Source organism: Octopus sinensis, linkage group LG30, assembly GCF_006345805.1.
Source record: "Octopus sinensis linkage group LG30, ASM634580v1, whole genome shotgun sequence".
Lineage (NCBI taxonomy): Eukaryota > Metazoa > Mollusca > Cephalopoda > Octopoda > Octopodidae > Octopus > Octopus sinensis.
The window spans coordinates 1,151,951-1,175,592 of record NC_043026.1 but is presented as its reverse complement, the minus strand read 5'-3'; the positions used below and the strand labels follow the sequence as shown (position 1 = coordinate 1,175,592).

Genomic DNA, 23,642 nt, shown 5'->3' with positions numbered 1-23,642 from the left:
GCTGGCACACAAACATATTGACAGATATCACAAAATAAAACTTGAATTTTCAAAGAAAAAAAGAAATTGTGAGTTGTGTCAATATGTATATGTACGAGTCCATCAATGTTTTAACATATTAAATTGCTATATAATCGTAATATACACCATCTGAAAGAAATTTAGCTGCTATTTCTAACAGATCTAGCAACCACGTAGACGCTGCCTAGTTCGCACGTACGTATATATTGTAAAGACTTGTGTTCAAAAGCATTTTCAACTGTGATCATCTCGTTTTGGTAAACTTTTACTGTCGTTTTTACTCTGTGTTCAGGAAACTTAGGATATCGTAATCCAGTGTATCGTTTTCTAAGACAAAAATAGGGCGTGATATGGGTAGATTTGGCTGCTATTTCTAACAGTTCTAGCTTAGACATGTTTCTCCCGCGTTGGCCCTCTCTCTCTCTCACACAGACAAACATACGCGTGCACACACAAATAAAATAGTAGGTTGTGTGATCTGAGGGGAAAACTTTGGCTGCTATTTCTCACGTCTCGTCTGATGTCTTTCAGACCAGTTTTCCGCACCCTACACAAAACCCCACTATTTATCTCTATTTTTTTTTCTTGTTTAAGTCATTAGGCTGCGGCCATGTTAGGGCACTGCTTTGAAGAATTTTAGTTGAATGAATTGACCCCAGTACTTTTCTATCGGTGACTTATGGCGAACCGCTAAGTTACAGGTATGTAAGCACACCAACACCGGTTGTCAAGCAGTGGTGAACAAACATAGACACAAAGACGCGATATATCGTGCTTGAGAAGACCCATCAAGCCAAGTGGAATCATTGTGGTGGCTGGTGCTGGTGGTGTGTGACGGGTACCCTAGCCGCTGGCACATAAAAAGCATCCTTTGAACATTGGGCTTCATGGAGGCAATGATAAGTGACTGAGACCTTTGGCGATATGCTTCAGAAGACCTGTCAAGCCAAATGAAATTGTAGTTGTGGCAAATGCTGGTGTTGCATAACTGGCACCTGTGTCAGTGGCACATAAAGAGCATCCATTACAATCTTGGAGTGGTTGGCGTAGGAAGGGCATCCATCTGTAGAAACATTGCTAAATCGGATTGGAACCTAGTGTAGCTCCCCAGTTTCAGTCAAACCATCTAACTCATGCCAGCATGGAAAGCAGATGCTAAATGACGACGATGATGATATATATATATATATATATATATATATATATATATATATATGAGAGAGAGAGAGAGAGAGAAAATTCAATTCAATTGGCCTCATGAAGAGATGGTGTCATCCAAGGAAATATCAAGACTTATGACCTCATGATTGTGAGTGCAACACCGTAACCACTAGGTCAAGCACCTCCACACAAACATACACATATGTATACATGAAGGCTTCTTTTAGTTTCCTTAGGTCAGGGCTATAGTATAAGACACTCAAGGTGTCACACTGGGACTGAAGCTGAAGCCAGATAGTTGCAAAGTGAGCTTCTTAACCACATAGCCAGGCCATATATTTTTTTAAAGGAATTTTGCAGAAGTATGTTTTTCAAAGTGTACATGACAATCATATGATTAGAAAGAAATTATATACTTTTTCACTTGGAAATTAAGTCCTTACTTTTTTTTTTCAACTATTCAATAACCTGCTCGTGATCATTATTCAACTAAAAGAAAACCCATGTCATAGTCTTAATGTAATTCACTGAGAATAAAGACCTCCTTCAGTCATGAATGACCATGGAATTGTACCTAGAAAGTTCACCTCTGAAGCACAAGTCTGGGAAATTTGTTTGAGGAAGACCAGCAGTTGCTCATGCACACCAGCCTCCCTTCTCCATACCACTGATGTTGTCCAAAGACATCAGTGACGTTGCAATTTATTTCTACAGCTGAATGAACTGGAGCAACACAAAATAGTGTGTCTTGCTCAAGAACACAACACAGCCCAGTCTGGGAATTGAACTCACTACCTCATGTTTGTGAGACCAACATTCTTACCACTGAGCCATATGCTTAAAAAATATTCCCAAGTTCATTTTTAGCCTCCAAATTGAAATTATTCGAATACTTTTGATTTTAGTTGAAAACCAAAACTAACTCAGATTTAAAAAAAATTTGGCTGTTGCTATAGCAACCAGTCTGCTTCATATAGTTCCTTTCTGTTGTTAATGGCTGGTTTCAATTTGTTTATAAGGAGGGTTTCAATAATTCTGAAATTGCCCCCGTTGCATTGGGTTGCCTTGATGGAAACTTTAAAGTTCCAGGTTTGGCACTTCTTGAAGTGTCTGTCTGCATATACTCTTTTATATGGATGTGTAGTTCCTTAGTGGTGCTCCCTATGTAGGGTGCTCCACATTTATCACAGACTACCTCATAAACTACATAGGCCCTTGAGCATGTTTTGATGTCATTAAGGGGGCAGTTGGTGAGTATGCATCCCATGGTGTTCTCTGGTGTTTTTTCTCGACAGAACTTTCCTCAGGGATGGACTGGTGTGTACCAGCTGTATATGAAATCCCTCTCTGTAGCTGGCATGTTGGATAGCTACTATTCTGTCATTGAAGTAGGGCAGTCTAAAGAAGCACTTTTCTGACCTGATGTTATGGGTTTTCTCCTGTTGTTTACCTCCTTTTGTGCTTTGCAGATGCAGTTGTTTAGCTGTGGAATGTGGATAGCTGTTGTGTGCTAAGTTCTTGAGGAATCGCTTGGTGTTGGTAGCTTTGTTGGTTACTTCACTGCATCTGTCTCTTATGTGTGATATTTCATTTTGTATGTAAGCCACATACATACAAAACGAAATAACATGCATTAGAGACAGATGGCTCTCTGCCATCCATAGCTAAACGACTGCACCTGGGAAGCACGAAAGCTGGTAAACAACACAAGAAAACCCATGACATCAGGTTAGAAAAGTGATTGCTTGAACTGCCTTTTGACTGAACAACCTGCCATCCACGGTACACACTAGTCTATCCCTGAGAAACTTACTTGGCAGTTGGTTTTGGTCTTGTTTTCCATGGCTGGATAACTTCAATGTACAGCGATGTCTGCTCGGTAGTTTGGGTGAATGGTTACCTATTGAAACCATTCAGTATAATGCATTTGGTTCATCAAAAGTGACTCCTCTCATCTCTTCTGAATCTACTGGCTCTAGAGCCACTACTGCAGAAATTGGAGGTGTTGAGAGGCATCCTGTGCAAACTAGGACATGGGGGAACTGTATCAGCATATGCGGACTACATCACTGTCACAGTGTCAAACACCAGGGCATGTGAACCTGATTGGCATCGCTCTAAAACAACACAAGTCAGTGACTGGAGCAAAAATTAATCAAAAAAAGTCAGTGAACCTGCAGCTCAGCACTTGGAGAGGTAAGTCCATGCCATGCAATAAAGTTGTGGGATACTGGACGGAGGAACCAGTTAAATTGCTCAGTCTGGTTTGCTCCAGATATTCAGGTGAAGAACAACTGGGACAAAGTGACAAGCAGGGTGGATAACTCCCTCTGAAATGAGCCAAGAGAAAGTTATCTTTGAAAGGCCATGTGAAGGTGGCAAATGCTTACACCACATCCACAATACTACACCACAATACTACTGCCTGATTGCTGTGTCCTGCCCTGGTTTACATTTGATCGATGAACACCATGCCTGTTGATGCACAGATATGCACTGAGACTGCAATATCTCCAGTGCTTCCTTGAGCAGGAGTGGTCACCGTTTGTCAGACTCGCTCCTCCACAGTTTGTCTCTTTGAATCAGCTGCAGTCTTGGATCAAGTATAATCTGAGCGGGGCACCTGGTACATCTAGAGTGTTGTCAGCTGCTTACAGTCCTCTATCAGGCAATATGGTTATTAGGAGTTCCACCTGGACGTTTTGTGTAGGTAATTTCCATAATTCCTTGACCTGGTAGTACTACTGAATGTGCATGGGGTGCGCATTGCTAGTTCGAGATAAACTCTACTGGCATGAAAGTGCTGTCAGCTGGGCTTGCCGAAGATGTATGCAGAGTGACTAAATTATTCTGCACACTCTAGTCCAGTGCCTGACTGTTGCAGACTTGGAGGTCTATGTTGAACACCTGCTGTCACATGTAGGACAGATCCAACTATTGGTTGGGTCTATTGTGAAGATTGTTCCACCACCTTCCTTTAGGCTAAAAGGGCAATCAGTGTATCTTTGGTGGCCTTACCGAAAGAGGGCTGAAGGCAGATACTTTCCTCTTTGGCCAAGACCTTGTCAACTTTTTCAAGTTTCACGTGAACAGGTGAAGGTAGAAAGAAAAGTATTGCCATCCAGCAATTTTGATGAAAGGTGGGTGAATGTGACAAGAATGGTCCAAGTAAATGGGCCTACTTTAAGCATGTGTGTGGACAATGTAGAAAGGGCACCTGCCCTAGAGGTCAAGGTCACTGTGGTTTTGTGGGCTTTCCACAATTAGCCCTAGAAAGTTGACTTTTTTTGAGGAATTATTCATTAAAATATTTTGTTTTTGGATTTGGTTTGCAAGATTCTTTGAGTTTGTGTGTTGAAGCATATTCTGTTGTGTCTGGGGAGAGTCATTTTCTTTTTGTGCCTTATAATTTAACACACTCACCAGTAAAATTTCAACTTATTTCTTATTTTTATTTTCCTAAAATTTTCGTTGTCTTGCAACCTTTTTAATAGTCTTGAGTCAAGGTCATTGTTAAAATTTATATTGTTACTGTTGGTTTTACTTTTTACATGCTTTTTATGTAATTCCATATTGTATTATCCTGTACTGTCCACAATGTTTTTGGTGAACTCTTAGTAGTTAGTAAAGAAAAGAAAACATTATTATTATAAATGTCCCATAGTATACAATATCATGACATTGTTGATTGAAGATATTGTGTCTATCAGGGGTTTGTACTGTTTGTCAAGTCTCAACAAGGACCTCAGACAGACAGTACTTTATGCAATATGTGTGCAATTACAAGTATGCCGACATCTAGATTGTAGGGTATTTCTAAGATTTTCAGATGTATTTTCAGATTGGGTGGTATTGAACCCAGTGCTCCAATGACAACAGGGATGACCTTTATGTTTGACTCTCGTAGCTGCTTCATCTTAGCGATCTCAATTCTCAGGTTTCCATGTTTATCAACCTTTTCTCTTTCTTTCCTGATGATGTGTTGATCTTCTGGCACTGCCATCTCAATTATTAGGGCCTCTTGTTTGTCCCACGTAAAGGTTACTATATATCCAACCTTCAGTACTCTAACACTTTATCTGTCTGGAAGTCAAAGTCTCAGAGGATTTTTACCTTTCTCTTTTTGTCCATTACCTTTTCTGGTGTATGTTGGTACCAAGTACCTGTAACCTCATATCCATACTTATGGCATATTATTATTATTATTAAGGTGGTGAGCTGGCAGAATCGTTAGCACACTGGGCAAAATGCTTAGCAGTATTTTGCCTGTCACTACGTTCTGAGTTCAACTTTACCTTTCATCCTTTCAGGGTCGATAAATTAAGTACCAGTGAAACACTGGGGTTGATGTAAACGACTATCTCCCTCCCCTAAATTTTAGGCCTTGTGTCTGTAGTAGAAAGGATTATTATTATTCCAAGGGTGGTGGATTGACAGGATTAGAGCATTGGACAAAATGCTTGTGGTACTTGTTTTAGCTATTTTTATGTTCTGCATTTAAATTCCGCTAGGGTCAACTTTGCCCTTCTTTCAGGCTAATAAAGTACTAGTCAGTTGGGTATATTAACTTGGATCCATATACTCAGCTAACCCTGTATTGTAGGTCTGATGTCTAATTTAGAAACTGTTGTTGTTGAGGCTGCAAGCTGGTAGAATTGTTTGCACACTTAGTGGCGTTTTGTCTGTCTTTACATTCTGAGTTCAAATTCTGTTGAGGTTGACTTTACCTTTCATTCAAGGCAAAACCTGATGGCTTTGTGCCAAAGTTTGGAATTATTATGGGAAAGGCTGCAAGCTGATAGATTCGTTAGCATGCTGGGCAAAATACTTAATGGCACTTCATCTGTCTTTGGATTCAAATTGTTCATGGCCAACTTTACCTTTCATCCTATCAGAGTTGATAACTGTACCCAGTCAAGCATGGCTTGATGGAATCAAATTCCTCCTCCCTTCAAAATTCTGACCTTCTGCCAAAAAATTAGAAAAAATTATTATTAAAGCAGTAAGTTGGCAGAATTGACAGCATGCTTAGCGGCATCTTATCCATCTTCACATTCTAAGTTCAAATTCCACTAAGGTCGACCTTGCCTTTCATCCTTTCGGGGTCGGTAAATTAAGTACCATTTGACTACTTGGGTCGATGTAATCAACTATCCCCCTCCCCTAAATTTCAGGCCTTGTTCCTATAATAGAAAGGGTTATTATCAATAATATTAATACACTAATTTATTTTTTGTATGTACTCAATGCTTAAGAGAAGGAAATTGTTGAAAGAAATTTTGTTTGTTAAATAAAAATTTTTAACTGGATGTCTTGTAATTTCTGGAAGAGATTTGAAACCACCACCTAAGTGTTGAGTTGCTGCTTTTCAATACTGATGCCTACTGGGCAAAAGCAACAACAAGCTTAATGAGAAAATTAAGATACTGAGCAAAAGAGAGAGGCAGTGAGAGGGAGAGAGAGAGGGAGTGGCTGATAGGTATTTGAATTCCTTTCTACAATTGAACTTAAACTGACCCCTGGTTATTAAAGGCCCAACCACACACATTTGTTTTAGGTCTTCTACCCATTTGAATTCAGCCATACACCAGATAACTTGTCTTATGTTCCAAAATTTAAATTTTGAATTTGTTATAATTATAAAATTACACCTCAACTAAAACTCATCTTTTAGCTTTCGAAGACTACCTTTTCTTTCTCTTTCTATATTTTTTGTTAAGTTACAATTTTTCTGTTTTGGTCAGGATTTTTCAAATTTTTTTTTCTTGTATCAAGTAATGGACGAAAGCATTTAAAAAAAATTAAGAGCCAAATCTTTTCTTAATACTAACAAGAGCATAGTATGAGAGAGATTAAGCTGTTATTTCTAGCAAACTGAACAACCACACAGAGTTGTTCAATTGGCACATTTGTTGATGTGTATAAGTAAACTAAAAAACTAAGACACACACACAGATATGAAAGAAGTAAATAGACACCCTTATAAGCATTAGAATTTATCTAAATCTGAAATTATATATCCAAATTATTTGTTAGTAGTTATAATGCGAACATTTAATATTTAGTAGACATGCCCTTTGCATTTTTCAATTCAAGGGCCCTATTAGTCATGTTTACTGATCAGATGGTGAATATTCTCTTGCGGAATTTCTTGCTAAGTTTCATGTAATAATCTCGAAAGATCTGGCTTTGAAGATGCTTTCTTGTTTTGTTTATGAAATGTCCTGTCCATTACGCCCCAGAGGTGTTCTATAGGGTTCATATCTGGTGACTATGGAAGCTTTCTAATGCCATTCTTTACCAACAAGTCTTGGGTCATTTTAACCATGTGACAAGGAATCCCATATTCCATTGCAATATGGACACATTTATTTGAATTTATCTTTCCCTCACACTCCACCAGCTCTGATCAGCCATTGCTCCAAATTGCTTCCCAGACCATCACAGAATAGCTGCTGTGTTTCATTGCTGGTTGCAATCTTTTGACATCAAATTCTTGATTACAGTCTCCAGACCCACACTCAACCACTGCTAGGAAATACAGAAAATCTGGACTCATCAGAATATGACTGTGTCCCAAAATTCTAATGGCTTCTTTTCTCCACTTCATATTGGATAGTCAAAGATGTGGCTTCCTTCTTCCTGTTCTGCCAGTTTGTGGAGATTCCTGACAGCTGTTCTGGGACTGACATCAACTTGCTCTGCTATGTCAGAGGTCTTGCAATGAGGATTATCCTCCACACTTCTCTTAGCAAAGAGAAGGGTCCTGTCAGAGGGCCCTGGTTGATCTGGACAAGGTGATGTGGACTCCTTCCCCTCTTTGGTGAACTGCACAATCACTCTATTAACTGTAGAAAGCAGGATCCCATGGTTTTCTGCGATTTTACGCTGACTATATCCACCTTCAGAATGAAATTCAGACAGTTCCAAGGCTTCTTTTGTACATGGAATGATTAAACAGTCACATATAGAATCTGAAACATAAAAATCATCATCATCATCTTCGTTTAACATCCGCTTTCCATGCTAGCATGGGTTGGACGATTTTGACTGAGGGCTGGCGAACCAGATGGCTGCACCAGGCTCCAATCTTGATCTGGCAGAGTTTCTACAGCTGGATGCCCTTCCTAAAGCCAACCACTCCGAGAGTGTAGTGGGTGCTTTTTATGTGCCACCGGCACGGGGGCCAGTCAGGCGGTACTGGCAATGACCTCGCTCGAATCTTTTTACACATGCCACCGGCACAGGTGCCAGTAAGGCGACATTGGTAATGATCATGCTAATGATCATGATAAGGCGGCGAGCTGGCAGAATCGTTAGCACGCCAGGCGAAATGCTTAGTGGTATTTCGTCTGCCGTTACGTTCTGGGTTCAAATTCCACCAAGGTCAACTTTGCCTTTCATCCTTTCGGGGTCGATTAAATAAGTACCAGTTACACACCGGGGTCGATATAATTGACTTAATCCATTTGTCTGTCCTTGTTTATCCTCTCTGTGTTTAGCCCCTTGTGGGTAGTAAAGAAGTAGGTAATGATCATGCTCGAATGGTGCCCTTGGCACCTTACAAGCACGGGCACAAGTGCCAGTAAGGCGATGCTGGTAACGATTACACTCGAATGGTGCCCTTTTATGTGCCACTGGCACAGAAGCCGGTTAGCCACTCTGTCAACAATCACACTTGTATGGTGCTCTTTGCACCCTGCTAGCACGGATGCTAGTCATTGAATTTGATTTTGATTTCGCTTGTCTCAACAGGTCTTCGCAAGCAGAGTTTAGTGACCAAAGGCTAGCATGGGTTGGACGATTTTGACTAACATTGACAGGACACAGCATTTATAATTTCATTGCACTATTACTTACTGATATTTCTAATCAAAAAAATGTCTACTAAAAAAGATCGTCAAAAAACAAACACACGACGTGCAATGCTTTCTCTATATCTCCTATTATGCTATTGCCTAATTTATTTCAACAGAGATTCTGCAATGGTACAACCCTAATTGTGCACTGACACAGCTTTTGTAATTTCATTCCACTCCTGCTTACTGATATTCCTAATTAAAATATGTCTACTAAAAAAAGACCGTCAAAAAATGAACACCAAACAAACGCACTACATAGGTTGGAACACCATAAGATGTACCCAGTGTAAGCTATGGACACATAAGACGTACAGCAATATCAAAGGAAGGAAAACTGGGAAGATAGTTTTTGTGTGTGGGGACAATAAACACTGAAAATGTGCAGAAAACAGCTTCTGTCACATTTTAAGGCGAAAAACTACAAGTAGTTGATAGAGGTAGACCCAGGAAGACCTGGGATGAGGTGGTGAAGCATGACCTTCTAACGTTGGACCTCACGGAGGTGATGACAAGTGACCGAGACCTTTGGAGATATGCTGTGCTTAAGAAGAGCAAACCAAATGAGACCGTAATCATGGCCTATGCCAGTGCAGCATAACTGGCCTATTTAAGAGTACCCTTCAATCTTGGGCAAATAAATTGCACTTGTGAAGACCTGTTGAGTTAAATGAAGTCATTGTCGTGGCTGATGACAGTACTGCCAGACTGGCCCTCCTGCTGGTGGTACATGAAAAGCACCCAGTACACTCTTGGAGTGGTTGGCATTAGGAAGGGCATCCAGCTGTAGAAACTTTGCTAGATCAGATTGGAGGCTGGTACCGACTTCCAGCTTGCCAGCCCTCAGTCAAACCATCTAACTCATGCCAGCATGGAAAGTGGATGTTAAACGATGATGACGATGATTGATATATATATATGTATATTAGATCATCCCATAAATAATGTGGTTTTTTTAACTGCATGAACTAAAAGTTGGAAGAGGCACAGGATAAACTACCTGCATCAACTTCCTATGAAAGCAGGTAGTAATTTTACCTTGTCCTTATTCTTAGTGCAAGTTTGGAAGTGACAAAGGAGCATATTTTGCTTTATGAGTTCAATAAAAACAACACCACAATGAAAAGAGCAAGGAATATTAATGCAGTATTTGGAGATTGGACAATAAGAGTAAGCCAGTGTCAGCGGTGGTTCCAGAAGTTCCAAGTCAGACTCTGCAGCCTAGAAGACAAGCCTCATCCTGGAAGATCTGTAGAGCTCAATGAGAACATCCTGCAAACCCTGGTGGAACAAAATCCCACTGTAACTGTTGAGGAACTAGCAGAGAAGCTTGGATTTGGTCATTCAACCATTCATTGACACGTGTACCATTTGAAAACGGATCAATGGGTTCCTCACAAACTTTCTTTTTGTGTGCAGAGAGTGAATGTGTGCTCTTCTTTGCTGTTACATCTCCTGAATAAACCCTTTTTTTTTTGGACTGAATAGTGACTGGTAACAAGAAATGGGTTCTCTATAAAAATGTCAAGTGCCAAAGGTAGTGGGTAGGGAAAGGAGAAACACCAGCATCCCAGGCTAAAGAAGGTCTTTGCCCATGTAAGGTGTTACCTGTTTGGTGGGATATGAAAAGCTTAGTCCACTTTGAACTGTTAAACTCAAACCAAATGATAACAAAGGAGATTTACTGCAAGCTGCCTGAGTGTCTCAAGTCAATTCTAGAAGAAAAACGACCATCTTTGGTTTCAAGACGAAAGGAGTTCGTCCATCAGGATAATGCTTGGCCACACAGTGAGAATGAGATGCAAAAGGCTGGAGCAGTTTGAATGGGAAACGATACCCCATGCACTATATTTGCTGGACATTGCCCTGTCTGATTATCATTTATTCTGCAGTCTTCAAAATCCTTTGGACGGAAAAAATATGAATTCTATAGTCGAGGTCAGAACAGAACTGGAAGAGTATTTTTCATCATGGACAAGTTAATTTTGGAAGAGGGGCCTTGCAAGTCTACCAGATAGATGGAAGAACATTGTAGAAAATGAAGGAGAATATATTTTAGATTAAAAAAGACTTCATTTTGATTTTGAAAAATAAAAATAAAAATAGAAAAACTCACATTGATGGGATGACCCAATATATATATACACACATACATAGATAGGTGCAGGAGTAGCTGGGTATAGGCACAAGTGTGGCTGTGTGGTAAGTAGCTTGCTTACCAACCACATGGTTCTACTACAGCCTTGGGCCTACAAAAGCCTTGTGAGTGGATTTGGTAGAGAGAAACTGAAAATATATATGTGTGTGTGTGTGTGTGTGTGTGTTTGTCCCTCCACCATCATCACTTGACAACCAATGCCAGTATGTGTACATCTCCGTAACATTAGCAGTTCAGCAAAAGAGACCAATAAAATAAGTACTTGGCCTACAAAGAATAAATCCTGGGGTCCATTTGTTCAGCTAAAGGCAGTGCTCCAGCATGGCTGCCGTTAAATGAGTATACACACACATTAGCTTATGTATGTATGTATTGATATATATTTTGTTGCATCTAGGGAAAGTCATTATGCCACACACTCGTTCAATTCCACTCCTTTGTTATTCGTCAGTTGGCTAAATATCCAACTAAGTAATCGACTGTTTGTTTAACTTGGTTACACAGTCAGTTGTCTTTGTTTTTCTCTTTTTCAAAACTCTTTCTTGCAGACTATAACAAGGATGTATCTTGGCACCTACGCTTATTCTCTTTGTGTCTAGCTGCATGGATTCACAAACTTTCTCCAGACAATCCAGGAGTTGACATCAGATAGTGGTAACGTGGAGAGCTTTTCAATCTTAGTAAGCTTCAATCTAAACATCTAACACACACGCAACACATCTCAGAACTTCAATATGCTGATGATAATGCTGCCTTCAGTCATTCAAAAGAAGAACTCCAACAGTCTGTAAATAACTTGGCTTTGGTTTACCATTGCTTTGGCCTTAGAGTAAACATCAAGAAAACCAAGGTCCAAGCACAACCAGTACCAAATACCATCTTAGCAGATTTTTATTTTACCACCTCCAATACACCTTTTCTCAAACAAGTGCATCTCAGAAAAATATATGGAACACAGAATTGGAGCTGCACACAAGGCATTTGGAAAGTTAATGAAATGCATCTTCATCGCTGATCATGAAACACCGTCCTTAATGATCAGAACATGTAGCAAGAAGGGAAGCGTCAAGATTCCCATGTGAAGTCTTATTCAGTGAACTTACTTCAGGGAAAAGACCACAGGGTTGTCCTTGTTGAAGATACAATGACCAATTAAAAGCAACATTAAAAGCTACTGGAAGAGAAAATGAAGGAAGAAATCAAATGACAGGAGAGAAAAGCTCAACAAAATGAAGCTCGTCCTCTATCAACATGGTCATGCAGTTAATGCCATTGACTCTTCTAGGCATGAATTGGTTTCCAAAATCATCAACATCACCACAAAGGAAGCATTCAAAGAAGAAAAATAAATTCTCAGATATGAGACAAACGCCATCGATATATATCATAGGTGCAGGCATAGCCTTTGGGTGAGAGTTCTCTATAGCCCTAGGCCAACTAAAGCCTTGTGAGTGGATTTGGTGGACAGAAACTGAAAGAAGCCTCATGAGAGAGAGAGAGAGAGAGTGTGTGTGTGTGTGTTTGACTGTCCCCTTACCTAGGTATCACATGATAGCTATGAGTGTTACCATCATGCAAGCAGTGTCCTTCGTTTCCAATATTCTGTGAAACGTCTGGCCATGGGGAAACATGTATTTGGAAACATGTAAGGGTTGGCGACAAGAAGGACATTCAGTTACAGATAATATGCCAGAACCAATTCTATCCATGAATGGAAAAGTGGACATTAAAATGATGATGTGACAGATAGAGAGATGGGTGGATGTATGTGTGTGTGTGTGTGTGTGTAGGCTATTACGTGGATAAACATAGTTAGATATATTAAATATAACAGTTTGGGTATGAAATCCAAAATATGTGTACATGCAAAATGCAATAAAGCGAAAAGTGGAGTCTTTGATGAATACCTAAGTATAAATATATAAATATTCATATTAATAGATCCAACTTACTCAGAGTACAAAGGACAGAGAAAATTAAAGAGGAGGTAGAACAGTGTTATAAGTCCAACAGCTGTTTGTTGGGGTTTGGTAGATGTAGTTCATCACAATACGTGGCTGTAAGGGAAGCAATCAACATTGGATAAGATGAACTTCCATCATCAGGACAGAAAAGATCTTTCATTTCAGATCTTAATGCAGAGAAGTTCAAAGATGTGTGTGTATGTATGTGCATCTTTGTTTTGACCTATGTGATAATTGTAAATGAGTATCACCATCATATAAGCAGTGTCATTTATTTCCAATGTGCAAACATGTCTGGCCGGAAGGTTAGTGACAGTAAGGGCATCTGCAGAAGATCTTCCTCACAGCATTCTGTCTGACCTATGCAAGCATAGAAAAGCAAAGGTTCAAAACATACATCAGACACTGTGAAAGCAAGTTTTACTTGAACATTGTGCCTTTATCAGCAACAAATAGCAGCCAAATCTCCCTCAAATTTCATATCTATGTACCAACGAAGTGGGTCTCTATGTGATAGCTCGACCTAACAGAATTAGCAGCTGCTAAGGCTTCTTCAAATCCCTCACTCCATATTCAAATGCTGTCACAAAATGGGTTGATACTTTTGTTGGTGTTATTTCTCACCTTGATTGAGTTCAAAAGCAACTTCCTAACATTATTTGTCCTGTTTTTGAAGGTAAACGTGAACAGTTCTCTCACTGCCAACACATTTCTCTTTCATCCTCCCCCTTCCACAAATACACCTGCTTTCTTCTCTTGCACCTCCTCTCCACTCTTTAGCATTCAGCTTTCTCTGCTTATTTATTCACGTTGATAGAGATTTGTCATTACCTTGTAGCTGTGAGATTTTAATGATGTGATTGTTTATTTTTGGAATAATACTGTTGAGTGTGAGAAGCTGGATCTGGCCAGTTTAAATGTGAAAGGGTTGAAATTAATAATTAATAGAAATAATTATTTCCACTAAATCTTACTCATTCACTGTTGTTGTATCCTCTTTACAAAGTGTTGCTTCTACTCTGGTATTTTCTGTCCTCAAATATCTCACAAACACAACTTTCTCTCTATTCTTCATTTCCCTAATAAATAGCATCTTATTTGTTTCAAACCATTTCAAGGTTTTTAGGGCAGTAGGTTATTTTTCCTGGTTATATGAGGTCTTTTTTTATTATCAGTTGCTTACCAGCTTGTAGTGAGTGGTGTCACCCACCAAAATTAATAAACAGATGGATAGAGAGGTACATACAGGCATAGTTGTGTAGATATAGAGTTTGCTTTATAACCATACTCTCAAGATCCGATTCACTGTGTGGCACTCTGGACAAGTGTCTTCAACAGTAACCTCAAGACAACTAAAGCTTTGTGGGTGAAATTGGCAGATGGAAGCTTATTTACATCTCTCTCTCTCATACATAATATAAATATATGCACCTTTTGAGTATTTGGCCTCATGGAGGTAATGACAAATGATTGAGACCTTTGGCATATGCCATGCTTGAGTAGAAGATCCATCAAGCCAAGTGAAATTGTAATTGTGGCAGATACTGGTGGCACATAAAAAGCACCCATAACACTGTCACAGTGGTTGGCATTTGGCATTAGGAAGGCTATCCAGCTGTAGAAACCATGCCAAATAGGATTGGAATCTGGTGCAGCCCCTCAGCATACCAGCCCTGGTCAAACCATCCAACCCATGCCACCAGGGACAACAGATGTTAAATGATGATGACAATGGTAGTGCCTACGTGTGTAATTTATATTCTTTATCATCACATGTAAGTGCTGAGCTAAAAACAGTGACATTTGTTGGCACTTTCAGTCAACAAATCATCCTCTGAACTTTCAAAGACAAGTGGGATAAAAAAAATTCCCTTGTAAAACTGATGAGGGCGAGCGATGGGAAAAACATTTAGCTGTAAAACAATGCTCCAATAATAACTTTTTGCCCAACCTATGCTTGCATGGAAAACAGATATAAAATGTGTTGTACTGTGTGTGTGTGTGAGAGAGAGAGAGAGAGTGTATATTCTTTTATTCTTTTGTCTCAGTCATTTGACTGCAGCCATGCTGGAGCACTGCCTTTGATTGAACAGATCAACCCCAGGACTTATCTTTTGTAAGCCTAGTACTTATTCTATCATCTCTTTTACTGAACGACTAAGTTATGGGGGACATAAATACACCAACATTGGTTGTCAAGTGATGGTGGGGGCACAGACACACACACACACACACACATATATACAACAGGCTTCTTCCAGTTTTCTGTCTACCAAATCCACACACAAGGCTTTGGTAGGCCCAAGGCTATAGTAGAAGACACTTGCCCAAGGTGCCATGCAGTGGGAATGAACCTAGAACCATGTGATTGGGAAGCAGGCCCCTTACCACACAGCCGCTCCTGTACCACACATTATATATATGTATAAGTGCTAGAAAGATTTTGGACTGCATGAACTGTGGTTATAGTGTTAAAAGGAAATGGTTGTGCAGCTGATGGTCGTTGATAGCCAGCATCATGAATCAGCCTACACATCACTTTCATGCTTATCTATTCAGGTTCAATCATGTAAACTTTACTGATGCTATTTTAGAAAGACTGATTTTTTTTTTTTTTTGTTGGCTTGTAAATTCAAGTAACATGTTTACATCAAATTTTGCATTAAGTTCAGCCAGTTTTATCACTGGTTATGTCACCCAGGTGGGAGTAATAACTAAATAATTGCACTTATCAAGTGCAGGTGTGTCTGTGTGGTAAGAGACTTGCTTTCCAACCATATGGTTCTGAGTTCAGTCCTACTGTGTGGCACCTACAGCAAGTGTCTTCTACCATAGCCTTGGGCTGACTAAAGCCTTGAGTGGATTTGATAGATGGAAACTGAAAGAAACCCGTTGTATATGTGTGTCTGTGTTTGTCCCCCTCTTGACAAGTGGTGTTGGTGTGTTTACATCCCTGTAACTTAGTGGCTCAGCAAAAAGAGACTAATAGTATAGGTAAAAAAAAAAATCCTGGAATCAATTTGTTTGACTAAAATCCCTTCAAGGCAGTGCTCCATCATGGCCGCAGTCAAATGACTGAAACAAATAAAAGATAAAGATCATGTGACATAACTGACAAGGCTGTTGGAAAGAGACACCAAAGAAAAAAATTTCTTGTCATTATTCTGTTTTTTTTTAGAAACCAGGGGGTTGAAAAACAAACAAACCTGACCCTCAGTAAATTTGAACTCAGAATACAGATAAAAGAAACTATCTGCTACAAAGTACTAAGTTATGACCTACTGTATCATGACTGCATATCAGCTCCTCTCTCTCTCTCTCTCTCTCTCTCTCTCATAGTGTGAAATCAATAATGAATCGCCTGGCAGCTGCTGCCATTCATACGAAATAGGTCTCCTGAAGATCAGAGTCAAAAGTCATTAATAACGTCAGCTTAACTGATTGCTGTAACACAAACACAGATGCACTCAGTCTGCTAGACACAACAGTCAAATCTCTCTCCAATTACAGCCTGTTTTGTGTATGTAAATATGCATGCATGAGCTAAAGAGAGTGAGACTTCTACATGGTAGCTAGAACAGACAGAAATAACAACTAAATATCCCTCAAATCTTACTGTAATGTCACTCCCACTGCATTGTGCGAAAGTACATTTATATGCATCGAGGCATCATGAGAGTCTTTCAGAAATTCTACTGATCTTAGTACTTTAAGGTACGCATGAATTAAGTTTAGCTTTAATGTCCCCATTCTTATAAACACCAAGTAGTCACTTAACTTGCTATGTGAATGGATGTGCACCAAACAACACCTCTGTATGCTCACATCATCATGGATGCTTGTATGAGTGAGTGTAGATGTGCCATGCAGCCTGTGTGACGCTGTTTATACATCCGCTGTATTGCGTGTTTGTTTCTCTTTTGCATCCGTTATTTTATTAATTGTCTTCTGTATAAATGAAGAGATATCCTTAAATTTGCTGCTTTTCGGTACATGAAATGAGAAGATACATTGCAGAACTGTTATTTTAATGAGTTATATTTATCATCCGAAGAGACACATCTGCACCGCTGGAGGCTCCTGAAACAACTAGTGATTAATAAAAATTCTTTCATTTACTATATATATATGAGAAGCTAGGAGACAGGTTTATTTAGCCAGAGGGGAAGCAGATAAGAAAAAATTTGCCAATGTTCTGCGCCGTGAGGACCAAAGACTTGAGGTATTCCGTGTTGCAAGATAGTGTGTGAGAGAGAATTGTGATGTTGTAGGAGAGAAATGTGTTCGCATGGATGATGGCTCACTTGCGCTGAGAGAGGTTTGGAGACACCATTATGAGAGGCTGCTAAATAAGGAAAATGAATGGCATAAAGAGAGTCTGCCGAATGTCGACCCAACAGAGGGACCAGCTATCTGAGTTGATAGTTCCTTAGTAGTTAAGGCAATTAGAAGCATGAAGACAGGGAAAGCCCCAGGTCCATCAGGAATTACTGCTGAGATGCTTAGAATATCTGGTAGTGTCGACTATAGCCTAGTCACCCATATAGTTAACCAGGTGATACATGAAGGAGTCATACCCAATGACTGGTGTAGCAGCATAATAGTCAACTGCTACAAAGGTAAAGGTGACGCTTTAGATACAAATAATTACAGAGGTATCAAGTTGTTAGATCAGGTAATGAAAGTTACGGAGAGGGTCATAGCCCAACTGATTAGGGAAAGAGTCAGCTTGGATGAGATGCAATTTGGTGCCAGGGAAAAGCACCACTGATGCTATATTTCTGGTGAGACAGCTGCAGGAGAAATACCTAGCCAAAGATAAGCCCCTGTACCTGGCTTTCGTTGACATGGAGAAAGCCTTTGACAGGGTCCCCCGATCCCTTATCTGGTGGTCAATGAGAAAACTAGGGATAGATGAATGGTTAGTGAGAGCTGTGCAAGCCATGTACAGAGACGCTGTAAGTAAGGTGAGGGTTGGCAACGAGTACACTAAAGAATTCAGGGTAGAGGTAGGGGTCCACCAAGGTTCAGTCCTCAGCTCCCTCCTATTTATCATAGTCCTCCAGGCAATAACGGAAGAATTCAAGACAGAATGCCCCTGGGAGCTCCTCTACACTGATGACCTTGCTCTAATTGCTGAGTCACTATCAGAACTGGAGAAGTTTCAGGTATGGAAGCAAGGATTAGAATCGAAGGGCCTTAGAGTCAACCTAGCTAAAACCAAAGTCCTAATATGTAGGAAGGCAGGCAAATCACAAACGCCTTCAGGTAGATGGCCCTGCTCGATCTGTAGAAAAGGCGTAGGTAGAAACTCTATAAGATGCACCAAGTGTAAGCTATGGACACATAAGAGGTGCAGCAATGTCAAAGGAAAGTTAACTGGGAAGATAGTTTTTGTATGTGGCAGATGCTCAGGAGCAATAAACACTGAAAATGGTCAGAGACCAACTTCCGCCGCATTCCAGGGAGAAAAACTAGAAATTGTTGATAGTTTCCGCTACCAAGGTGACCAAGTCAGTAGCGGGGACGGGTTGCTGAAAGTGTAACTGCTAGAGTAAGAATAGCCTGGGCAAAGTTCAGGGAGCTCTTACCTCTGCTGGTGACAAAAGGCCTCTCGCTCAGAGTAAAAGGCAAACTGTATGACGCATGTGTACGAACAGCCATGCTACATGGCAGTGAAACATGGGCCGTGACTGCTGAGGATATGCATAAGCTCGCAAGAAATGAAGCCAGTATGCTCCGATGGATGTGTAATGTCAGTTTTCATACTCGACAGAGTGTAAGTACCTTGAGAGAGAAGTTGGACCTAAGAAGCATCAATTGTGGTGTGCAAGAGAGACGTTTGTGCTGATATGGTCATGTAGCGAGAATGGATGTAGATAGTTGTGTGAAAAAGTTCCACACCCTAGCGGTTGAGGGAATCTGTGGAAGAGGTAGACCCAGGAAAACCCCGGACAAGGTGGTGAAGCACAACCTTTGAACTTTAGGTCTCACCGAGGAAATGACCAGAGACCGAGACCTTTGGAAGTATACTGTGCGTGGGAAGACCCGGCAGGATAAGTGAGACCATAACCCATGGCGTCTACCTGGGACGTAGCCAGCCCACTTATGCATACCTTTCCTTTTTGTGACACAAACCCTACTTGTGAAGACCTATTGAGGCAAGTGAAAATCAAAATCAAAATCGATCAACATCAATGGAAATTGCAGCTGTGATTCCAGTGCCGGTGGCATGTAAGGGAACCACCCGAACATGGCCGTTGCCAGCACCGCCCCGACTGGCCTCCGTGCCAGTGGCACGTAAAAAGCACCATCCGATTGTGGCCGTTGCCAGCCTCGCCTGGCACCTGTGCTGGTGGCACGTAAAAGACACTCACTGCACTCACGGAGTGGTTGGCGTTAGGAAGGGCATCTAGCTGTAGAAACACTGCCAGATCAGACTGGGCCTGGCGCAGCCGTCTGGCTTCCCAGACCCCAGTTGAACCATCCAACACATACTAGCATGGAAAACGGACGTTAAACGACGATGATGATATATAATCCCAAAAATGAAGAAGAAACACAAGAAAAAACAACACAAGGATGTGGTACGTGCAAAGTTCTTCTTCAGAAATAGGAGACAGAAGAAAGTCCAAGAGAAAAGGAAGATGGAGGGAAAAAATTCACCAACAATCCACATGTAGTGTAGTGTGTCTATATATAAATAAAATATGAATTAGAGATAAAACCACTACTAGTGAGAGAGAAGTTGGACCTTATACTGTGAAATTTGATTTAATCCTAAATCTAATTTTTCCCTGTAAGTTTGGAGTCATACTCCCTAATATTATTATTTTATATATATATATATATAATATATATATATATATATATATATATATATATATATATATATATATATATTATATACTATATATATATATTATATACTATATATATATATATATATTATATATATATATATATATATATATATATATATATATATATATTATATATATATTATATATATATTATATATATATATATATATTATATATATATATATTATATACTATATATATATATATTATATACTATATACTATATATATATTATATTCTATATATATATATATTATATAACTGTTGGCATCCTTTTTGTCTCGGGAGGCAATGGAGTTGCGCATAAAAAAGTCTAGTCCGGCTTTTACATTTCATGTCCTGCTGTGGCTGTGTAGTCCTATCCTGGACAAACACTCCCTCTGGCAGGTACCGCAAATGTAGCGAAGACTGTTCCTGGCTGGTTGTAATGCCATAGTTTCTTGCTGGCGTCTTTTCTTGTCTTTCCATTTCTTCTCTCTCTCTCTCTCACTCCTTTGTATTCCCTCTTTTACGGTACGTCACCAATCTCCACGGTTGCCTGCAACTGCTTCCCAGTTGGTAATATTGACGTTGCAGGCCTTCATGTCCCTTTTGCAAACATCCTTGTAACGTAAGAGCGGTCTACCCACAGACCTAGTACCCCTAGCAAGCTCTCCGTAGAGTATGTCCATGGGGATGCTGCCATCTTTCATATGGCTAACATGCCCAAGCCATCTCATACGTCTTTGTGTGAGGAGCGCAAACATGCTTGGTATTCCTGCTTGCTTGAGGACATCTTTGTTGGGGATATGATTCTGCCATTTGATGCGGAGGATTTTCCGGAGGCAGCGCAGGTGAAAGATGTTTAGGGTACACTCTTGGCGTGTGTATAGCGTCCAAGTCTCACTTCCATACAGTAGAGTGCTAAGTACACATGCCTGGTAGATCTTCATTTTCGTGGTCTTGGTCAGCTTATTGTTGTCCCATGCCCGTTTGGAGAGTTGGGCCATCGCAGCAGCTGCCTTGCCAATGCGAATATTGAGCTCAGCGTCAAAGGATAGGTTGTAGGTGACGTTAGAGCCAAGATAGGTAAACTTCTCCACCTCTTGTAATCTGTGGTCTCCAATATGTATGTTTGGGATGTCCGATGTAGCCTGACCTATGATGTTGGTCTTCTTAAGGCTGATAGCTAAGCCAAAGTAGTTACATGCTTGCTCAAAACAGTTAATGAGCCTTTGGAGGGCTTCTTCTGTGTGTGATACCAGAGCGGCATCATCAGCAAATAGCATCTCCTTGATCAGGACGTTTCTGATTTTGGTCTTGGCATGCAGGCGCGAGAGATTGAACAGTTTCCCGTCACTTCTGCTGTGCAGTAACACTCCATCATCTGATGTCTGAAAGGCATGTGAGAGTAAGAGCGAAAAGAAGATGCCAAATAATGTAGGAGCGAGGACACAACCTTGCTTTACCCCGTTTTTTATTTGGAAGGCGGCTGATGTTGAACCGTTGTGCTGTATGGTGCCTTGCATATCATCATGGAAAGACTTGATGATCCTTAGCAGCTTTGGTGGACATCCGATTTTTTGGAGCAGGGTAAAGAGGCCTGTTCTGCTTACCGAGTCAAAGGCCTTTGTTAGATCAATGAAGGCCATATATAATGGCATTTTCTGCTCTCTGGACTTCTCCTGAAGTTGGCGTATGGAGAATATCATATCAATAGTTGATCTGCTTCTTCTAAAGCCACACTGCGATTCCAGATAGATTCGAGAAGCAAGTAGTTGTAGCCTGGCCAGGATAACGCGAGCAAAGGTCTTTCCAACAGTGCTTAGAAGAGATATTCCATGGTAATTGTTACAATCACCACGGTCACCTTTGTTTTTGTAAAGCCTAATGATGTTAGCATCCCGCATATCCTGAAGGACTGTACCTTCTTCCCAGCACTGACACAGAAGCTCATGAAGGTGCCGAAGCAGGATGGTGTTTTTGCCAGCTTTGATGATCTCTGAGGGGATGCCATCTTTTCCCGGAGCCTTGTTTCTTGCTAGGGAGTCAATAGCCTTGGTGAGCTCTGCTATAGATGGCGGACTGTCAAGTTTGCACATGACTGGCAAGATCTTGACACTCTCGACTGCAGCCTCAGCCACTGTAGTCTCCCATGAGTAGAGATCCTGGTAGTGCTCAACCCATCTATCCATTTGCTTGCTTTGATCCCTGATGAGATCTCCAGTAGTTGATTTCAGAGGGGCTGACTTGGTTGCGGATGGACCGAGGGGCTTCTTCAAACCGGCATACATCCCATGGGTGTCGCCCCCATCAGCAGCTGACTGGATACCCTGACAGATTTCCTGCCAATACCTATTTGCACAGCGTCTGGCTGTCAGTTGGGTTTTATTTCGTGCCTTTCTGAGTTCTTCGAGTGACTTTGTAGAAGAGTCACTCTTGTATTGCATCAGAGCTGCACGCTTTGCTTCGATAACTGGCTCCAGCTCTGAGAGCCCAGCATTGAATCAGTCTGGATTTTGCCTTTCTCTCATGCCGAAAGTATCTATTGATGTGGTATACAAAGCTTCCCTGATATAATTCCACCTACTTTCAGCAGAGGAGGTTGGGCAGCTACTGAGGGCAACCTTGATAGAAGCAGCAAAACATTTTCGCAGTGTAGGGTCCGAGGTTTTGGCAGTGTTAATGCATGGTCAGCCCACTTTCTTGGAGCGATGGACTTTTTTAGGCAGAATCCTCACCCTACTTCTAATTAGTGAGTGGTCTGTGTCACAATCTGCGCTGTGGTAACTGCGGGTCAATAGAGTAGAATTCAGAAAGGATCTCCGTGTAATGATGAGATCCAGCTGATGCCAGTGGTGAGAACTTGGATGTCTCCAAGATGCCTTGTGGGATGGCTTGTTATGGTATGTGCAGAATTCGAGTAGTCTCTGACCATTGTCATTCATGTTGCCAATACCAAAGTGTCCAACACAAATGGGCCACGAATCATGGTCAGATCCCACGCGAGCGTTAAAATCCCCTAGAAGGTAGATATTTTCAGATGTTGGTATATTTTTTATGACACAGTTGAGATCTTTGTAGAACTGGTCCTTGGTCTCCTCTGAGAGTGGGAGCATAGATGCTGAGTAGATGTACTGAGCCAGAAGAAGTCGAGAGGCGCAGTGAGAGGATACGCTCAGTGCCTCCTGATGGTGGTTCTATTGAGGAGAGTAATGAGTTTTTCACTGCAAAGCCAACGCTATGCTGATGAGGTTCTTCTGGATCGCTTCCTTGCCAAAAGAAGGTGAAATCCTGTTCTTTGAGTTTGCCGTTTGAGGGAAGCCTTGTCTCCTGTAGCCCAGCAATGTCTATGTTAAGCCTCTTTAGTTCACGGTTAATGATGGCTGTTTTCCTTGTGTCTTCAACCCTGAGTAGATCATCAGATATTCCAGGGAACATGGTCCTGACATTCCAGCTTGCCAACTGCAGGACTGGTGGTTTCTTGTCTTTTAGTTGTTTGCCCGGTGCAGAGGTTGCAGGCCGCTTTTCAAGTCATACTCTTATCTCCAAGCACCCAATGAAGCAGGCGGCCTGTGGCAGGTCCGCACCTTATTAACTGGGGGCTGCCCAGCTTGAGGTGGGCAGTAGCTAACCA

At 40.9% G+C, this 23,642-nt stretch overlaps 1 protein-coding gene across 2 annotated transcripts in view; it reads left to right on the top strand.

The window, feature by feature from the left end:
- LOC115226653 (alpha-mannosidase 2) overlaps positions 1 to 23,642 on the top strand; it is a 116,007-nt gene that overhangs the window by 4,668 nt on the left and 87,697 nt on the right. The window lies entirely within an intron of this gene.